The sequence below is a fragment of the Canis aureus genome, unplaced genomic scaffold, assembly GCF_053574225.1.
Source record: "Canis aureus isolate CA01 unplaced genomic scaffold, VMU_Caureus_v.1.0 ptg000258l_RagTag, whole genome shotgun sequence".
Classification (NCBI taxonomy): Eukaryota; Metazoa; Chordata; class Mammalia; order Carnivora; family Canidae; genus Canis; species Canis aureus.
In genome coordinates, this window is record NW_027554513.1 from 12,963 (window position 1) to 19,992 (window position 7,030).

General features: G+C 39.5%; 1 pseudogene; it reads right to left on the bottom strand.

The window, feature by feature from the left end:
* Positions 1-5,527: 5,527 nt before the first annotated feature.
* Positions 5,528-6,482, bottom strand: LOC144309923 (18S ribosomal RNA; annotated as a pseudogene).
* Between the last annotated feature and the right edge of the window lie 548 nt (positions 6,483-7,030).

Here is a 7,030-nt window from a genome sequence, read left to right on the forward strand (position 1 = left end):
TGAGAATAAGGGGAATCAGTGGGCAAATCCTCCCATAATGGCAAAAACTGCTCCCATTGAGAGCACATAGTGAAAATGAGCTACAACATAATACGTATCATGAAGAACGATGTCTAAGGACGAATTAGCTAGGACAATGCCTGTTAGCCCGCCTACTGTGAATAAGAAAATAAACCCTAAAGCTCATAGCATAGCTGGAGATCATTTAATATTGCCTCCGTGAAGTGTTGCCAGTCAACTAAATACTTTTACTCCTGTTGGAATAGCGATAATTATAGTGGCGGATGTGAAGTATGCTCGTGTGTCTACGTCTATTCCTACAGTAAACATATGGTGAGCTCATACGATAAAGCCTAAAAACCCAATAGATATTATTGCCCATACTATTCCTATATAGCCGAAAGGCTCTTTTTTCCCTGAGTAGTAAGTGACAATGTGAGAAATTATTCCGAACCCTGGCAGGATAAGAATGTAAACTTCAGGATGTCCGAAGAATCAGAATAAGTGTTGATATAGGATAGGGTCTCCTCCTCCAGCGGGATCGAAAAATGTCGTATTAAGATTACGGTCTGTTAAAAGTATTGTAATTCCAGCAGCCAGTACAGGCAGGGATAGTAGGAGTAGAACTGCTGTAATTAGTACTGATCATACAAATAGGGGGGTTTGATACTGGGATATTGCAGGGGGTTTTATGTTGATAATAGTAGTAATGAAATTAATTGCCCCTAAAATAGAAGAGACTCCGGCTAAATGTAAGGAGAAAATTGTAAGATCAACGGATGCTCCTGCATGGGCCAGATTGCCAGCCAGTGGGGGGTAAACGGTCCACCCCGTTCCTGCACCTGCTTCTACCATAGAAGATGCTAATAGTAGAAGAAAAGATGGAGGAAGAAGTCAGAAGCTCATGTTATTTATTCGGGGGAATGCCATGTCCGGAGCACCAATTATTAATGGCACTAGTCAGTTTCCAAAGCCCCCAATTATAATGGGCATGACTATGAAGAAGATTATTACGAAAGCATGGGCGGTTACGACGACGTTATAAATTTGATCGTCGCCTAGTAAAGTACCGGGCTGACCTAGTTCGGCTCGGATGAGGAGGCTCAAGGCAGTGCCTACTATGCCGGCTCATGCTCCAAATAGTAAGTATAAAGTACCAATATCTTTGTGATTAGTAGAGAACAGTCATCGGTTAATGAACATAGGTAAAATGGCTGATAAAAGCATTAGACTGTAAATCTAAAAATAGAGGTTTAAGTCCTCTTTTTGCCAAGCTCTGTGGTGAATTTTCATATTGAATTGCAAATTCAAAGAAGCAGCCTAGACGCCGCCGGGGCTTCTCCCGCCTTTTTTTTCTACGCGGCGGGAGAAGGTAGATTGAAGCCAGTTACTAGGGTATTTAGCTGTTAACTAAAATTTCGTGAGGTAGAAGCTCACCAATCTAGGGAGGGCTTAGCTTAATTAAAGTGTTTGATTTGCATTCAATTGATGTAAGATAGATTCTTGCAGCCCTTAGAGGTGATTTGGTCAGGGGTTAAGTGTATAGCACTTGCTTAGAGCTTTGAAGGCTCTTGGTCTGGTCTAACCTAAACTCCTAGTCCAAGACTGATAATATAGGTGTTAGCGGGAGTAGTATAGTTGAGATAATGATTAAGGGGGGTAGTAGGGTTGCCTTTTTTGTGTACTCGAATTGTCATTTTATTTTTATGTTATTTGTGGACGGGAATATGGTAAGTGCGGTGCTATATGTGAGTCGCAGGTAGAAATATAAGTTAAGTAGAGCGGTGATGGCTATTAGTGTTGGAATAATAATTATGTTATTTTTTGTTAATTCTTGAATAATTATTCATTTAGGGATGAAGCCAGATAATGGGGGTAGTCCTCCTAGGGATAATATTAAGATTAAGATTATGGAGGTGATTAGGGGAAATTTATTTCATATGTGGGATAAGGATAAGGTTGTGGTGGATGAGTTTAATATGAATAGTATGAAGGTAGATAGTGTTATTAGAATATATAAAGTTAAGTTTAGGATTATTATTGTAGGGTTGTAAATAATGATAGCGGCTATTCAGCCTATGTGGGCAATGGAGGAGTATGCTATGATTTTTCGTAGTTGAGTTTGATTTAGTCCGCCTCAGCCTCCTACTAGAACGGATGCGAGGGCTATTAGTATAAGAAGGTTGGTGTTAATTGATGGGGAGATTTGATATAGGATGGATATAGGTGCGATTTTTTGTCATGTTAGTAGGATTATTCCTGATATAAGTGTTACTCCTTGTGCTACTTCGGGAACTCAGAAGTGGAATGGAGATAGGCCTAGTTTTATTGTTAGGGCGGTGGTTATTATGATGGATGCGATGGGGTTTGAGATTTTTGAGATTACTCATTGGCCGGAGTAAAGAAGGTTAATGGTGACTCCTATTATTAGTAATATTGAGGCAGTAGCTTGTGTAAGAAAATATTTTGTAGAGGCTTCTATGGCTCGTGGATTATACTTTTTTATGAGGATAGGGATGATGGCTAGCATGTTTATTTCGAATCCAATTCAGATCAGTAATCAGTGCGAGCTTAGTATGACGATTATGGTCCCTGCCATGATAGTTGCTATAATAATAGTGAGAATAGGGGGTTTTATTAGTACGGGAAGGGTATAAACCAACATTTTCGGGGTATGGGCCCGATAGCTTAATTTAGCTGACCTTACTGTAGAATATAGTGTAAGTTTGGTAGCACGAAGATCTTTGAATTCTTAAGATTAGGTTCGAAGCCTATTATTCTAGAAATAAGAGGATTTAAACCTCTATTATTTACTCTATCAAAGTAACTCTTTTATCAGACATATTTCTTATGTTTGGGGTGGGATACTCGCGGTAATAATGGGTAAGGCAACATGTCATATGCATAGGGCTAAAGTTAGGGGTAGAAAATTTTTTCACAATAAGTGTATTAATTGATCATAGCGGAATCGAGGGTATGATGCTCGAATTCATAGGAAGCAGATAGTTAGTAAGAGGGTTTTTATAGTGAAGTTAATAGAGTAGAGTTCTGGTATAAATGGGTTGTGGAATGCACCGAAGAATAGAATTGTTGTGAGGATATTTATTATAATGATATTTGCGTACTCTGCTAGAAAGAATAGGGCAAAAGGACCCGCTGCATACTCTACGTTAAATCCAGAAACTAGTTCGGATTCTCCTTCAGTTAAGTCGAAGGGGGCTCGGTTAGTTTCTGCTAGAGTAGAAATGAATCATATCATGGCTAGGGGCCAGGCCGGAAAGATTAGTCATATATGTTCTTGGGTGATAATTAGTGTGGATAGTGTAAATGACCCGTTTATTAGGAGGACTGATAGGAGAATGATTGCTAGTGTTACTTCATATGAGATTGTTTGAGCTACTGCTCGGAGGGCTCCGATTAGAGCGTATTTGGAGTTTGAGGCTCATCCTGACCAAAGGATGGAGTATACGGCGAGACTTGATATTGCTAGTATGAATAGGACTCCTAAGTTTATATTAATGAGTGGGTAGGGCATTGGGAGAGGGATTCATATAGTTAGGGCTAGTGATAGAGCTAGAATGGGGGCTAGAATGAATATTGATATGGAGGATGTAAGTGGTCGTAGAGGTTCTTTTGTGAAGAGTTTTACTGCATCTGCGATTGGTTGAAGGAGGCCGTAGGGGCCTACGATATTAGGCCCTTTTCGAAGTTGTATGTAGCCTAAGACTTTTCGTTCAACGAGGGTGAGGAAGGCTACGGCAAGAAGGATTGGGATGATAAGAGAGATAATGTTGATAAAGAACATTTTGTTAGGGAGAGGAATTGAACCTCTGATAATAAAGGTTTAAGTTTTACGCAGTTACCGGGCTCTGCCACCCTAACAAAGCCCCTTTTCTCGGGCTTATGAGGAGATAAACTGGTTAGATTGAGTTGACTTCATCTATTAGTTTTAAGGCGCCTTTGTGAGGTAGGCCTTACATCCCTTGTCCTTTCGTACTGGGGGAGGTTATATAATAGATAGAAACCGACCTGGATTACTCCGGTCTGAACTCAGATCACGTAGGACTTTAATCGTTGAACAAACGAACCCTTAATAGCTGCTGCACCATTAGGATGTCCTGATCCAACATCGAGGTCGTAAACCCTATTGTCGATATGGACTCTTGAATAGGATTGCGCTGTTATCCCTAGGGTAACTTGTTCCGTTGATCAAAAATTATTGGATCAATAAGTGATGTTATATTTTGACTTGTGGGTCTAAATTTTAATCACTCGGGAGTTTTTTATATTCCGAGGTCACCCCAACCTAAATTGCTAACCCACAATAATGGTGTAATGTTATGCCTTGTAGGTATTTAGTATCCATAAGTTTGGGTTAGTTAATTAAAGCTCCATAGGGTCTTCTCGTCTTATTGTGGCATTCCCGCCTCTTCACGGGAAGGTCAATTTCACTGATTGGGAATAAGAGACAGTTAAACCCTCGTGTGGCCATTCATACAAGTCCTTATTTAGAGAACAAATGATTATGCTACCTTTGCACGGTCAGGATACCGCGGCCGTTAAACAAGTGTCACTGGGCAGGCAGTGCCTCCAATACTAGAAATGCTGGAGGTGATGTTTTTGGTAAACAGGCGGGGTTTGTGTTTGCCGAGTTCCTTTTACTCCTTTTAATCTTTCCTTAAATGCATGCCTGTGTTGGGTTAACAATAGGGTAGATAAGTATTTCATTTTTGGGTTGATATTATCAGATTGTTAACTATCAGTGGTCTATCCGTTTCTGATATAAGCTTATGCGGGGAGAAAATAGTTCTTGTTACTCATACTAGCATTGTTGCTTCTATATTTAAATAGAATGGCCCAGGAGGTATAATTAGGAGTTGATGTAATATGATTGGGATTAAGTTATATTGTTTGTTGAGCTGGAACGCTTTCTCAATTGGTGGCTGCTTTTAAGCCAACTATGGTGATGTTAGTATATACTCTCTAATAAAGGTTGTATCCTGATTCTAAGAAGCTGTACCTTCTTAGACTATATTTTAAATTTACATTAAAATTTTGTTTTTTTTAGGTAAATTTAAAGTTGAACTAAAATTCTGTTTGTGGGCAACCAGCTATCACCAGGCTCGTTAGGCTTTTCACCTCTACCCACAAATCTTCTCACTATTTTGCTACATAGATGAGTTGATCCTTTTAGATTGTTTATGGGTAGCTCGTCTGGTTTCGGGGAGCTTAGCTTAAGTTCTCTTTGTTAAGTCGTTTCTGGCTAGTTCATTATGCAAAAGGTAAAAGGGGTAATCTTTGCTGTTTAATACTGTTAAGATGTCTTTCATCATTCCCTTACGGTACTATCTCTATCGCTCCAATTAAAATTTCTATCTCCTATACTTTTATTATTTAACTAAATGTTTTACTTTATATGTCTGTGATACTTAAGTTTGGGGTTAGTTGGGCTAGCTTTTGTTCAAAGTGGTCATAAGTAATGAAATCTTCTGGGTGTAGGCCAGACGCTTTAGTTAAGCTACACTTTGATTAATCCAAGCACACCTTCCGGTATGCTTACCTTGTTACGACTTGTCTCCTCTTGTGTCTTAGTTAAGTTAATATGGTTATGGTTGTGTCTTATTACTTGAGGAGGGTGACGGGCGGTGTGTGCGTGCTTCATGGCCCTATTCAATTAAGCTCTCTATTCTTAATTTACTACTAAATCCTCCTTCAGTTTTTAATTTCATAAAAACGTTCGTGGAATGTTCTTGGGTAGAAAATGTAGCCCATTTCTTCCCACCCCATAAGTTACACCTTGACCTAACTTTTTTATGTAAAATGATTGTGCTTACTATTCTACCTTTTGAGGGTTTGCTGAAGATGGCGGTATATAGACTGAATTAGCAAAGGGTGGTGAGGTTTATCGGGGTTTATCGATTATAGAACAGGCTCCTCTAGAGGGATATAAAGCACCGCCAAGTCCTTTGAGTTTTAAGCTATTGCTAGTAGTCCTCTGGCGAATTATTTTGTTGTAAAATTATCTATGTTTAGGGCTAAGCATAGTGGGGTATCTAATCCCAGTTTGGGTCTTAGCTATCGTGTAGTCAGATTATTATAAAGTCACTTTCGTGGTCTATTTTATGGTAACTGTAGCTTTTTACGGCTTAGTTAAGTTTTAACTTTAGTGCAAAGGTATCTTAAACACGCTTTACGCCGTGGGCCTATTAGTTTGGGTTAATCGTATGACCGCGGTGGCTGGCACGAAATTTACCAACCCTTTTTAGTATGGCTTAGTCAAACTTTCGTTTATGGCTTAATTTTTATCACTGCTGTATCCCGTGGGGGTGTGGCTTAGCAAGGTGTTATGAGCTACTTAAGAGTGTGCTTGATACCTGCTCCTTTAGATCACTGCTGATTTTAAGGGCATTCTCACTGGGGCGTGGAGACTTGCATGTGTAAGTCTACTAAGAACTAATAGGAAGGCTAGGACCAAACCTTTGTGTTTATGGAGTCGTGCGACTCATCTTGGCATTTTCAGTGCCTTGCTTTATTAATTAAGCTACATTAACTTATACTGAAATTGTAGTGTGTATAATAAATAAAATACATAGTAAATATGAGAGGAAAAAAAAAGGGGATGCTATCTATAGATAGACCACGAGATCGAATGCGTGTAAGACTGTTGTGTTAAGTTAACTAGAGTAGCAATACATTTGTATACAATTTAAATAAAGCTTGTGAGTATTGTATGCACTTAGTCCTGTTTTTGGGGTTTGGCAGGACATAAATAAGTGTATAATAGATGACATGAGTTTATGGGGGGTAAGGGGGGTTTGTATAAGTTAACTTAATGTCTTGCGCGTGTACGTACGTGTACACACGTGTACGTACGTGTACACACGTGTACGTACGTGTACACACGTGTACGTACGTGTACGTACGTGTACGTACGTGTACACACGTGTACGTACGTGTACACACGTGTACGTACGTGTACACACGTGTACGTACGTGTACACACGTGTACGTACGTGTACACACGTGTACG